The sequence below is a fragment of the Austrofundulus limnaeus genome, unplaced genomic scaffold (assembly GCF_001266775.1).
Source record: "Austrofundulus limnaeus strain Quisiro unplaced genomic scaffold, Austrofundulus_limnaeus-1.0 Scaffold434, whole genome shotgun sequence".
NCBI classification, from domain to species: domain Eukaryota; kingdom Metazoa; phylum Chordata; class Actinopteri; order Cyprinodontiformes; family Rivulidae; genus Austrofundulus; species Austrofundulus limnaeus.
In genome coordinates this window covers 425,816-426,364 of record NW_013952836.1, presented here as the reverse complement: position 1 = coordinate 426,364, position 549 = coordinate 425,816, and the positions used below count along the sequence as shown (strand labels likewise).

Here is a 549-nt window from a genome sequence, read left to right as displayed (position 1 = left end):
AAAGTAATCATACATGAGGCAAATGTTGGATTTAAAGCACACACAGCTTCACAGAGGCTGGAGGAACCAGAGCTCTAACCATGGCAACTGTTTCGAGGCACAACAAGAAGCTTTTTGTCCTGATGGGCCACTTTGGTCAGCTTTGCTGTGACTGCTCTCCTTTTTTCTCTCCCCGTCTCCCTCCTTTTGTCTCCCGCTCTCTCTCTCTCACTCAGTCACACACACACACATACACACATACACACACACACAGTCTTTTTTTAATAAGCTTTCCCAGGGTGCATGGTGTCCGTGCACAGGGGAGTGTTTACAGGATGTTATCTGTGTCTGTGCCGACCTCTCATCTCTACGGAGTGGGGTTTGTTGGAATGCTGGAACGGGATGGAGGAGGAATTTCTGAAAGGGGGAGTGACGAGAGACAGACAGAGGAGAGAAGAGAGAGAGAGAGAGAGAGAGAGAGAGAGAGAGAGAGAGAGAGTATAAATACATCCCATAGAGGCTGGTGCTCACAGGCGCAGATAACTGGACCACTGAAGAACTGGACTGCAG

At 49.0% G+C, this 549-nt stretch overlaps 1 protein-coding gene across 1 annotated transcript in view; it reads left to right on the top strand.

The window, feature by feature from the left end:
• Positions 1-255: 255 nt before the first annotated feature.
• rpz5 (rapunzel 5) overlaps positions 256-549 on the top strand; it is a gene marked incomplete in the record, with an annotated part of 4,117 nt that continues 3,823 nt past the window's right edge. The window contains 1 exon segment of the mRNA XM_014024662.1: positions 256-549.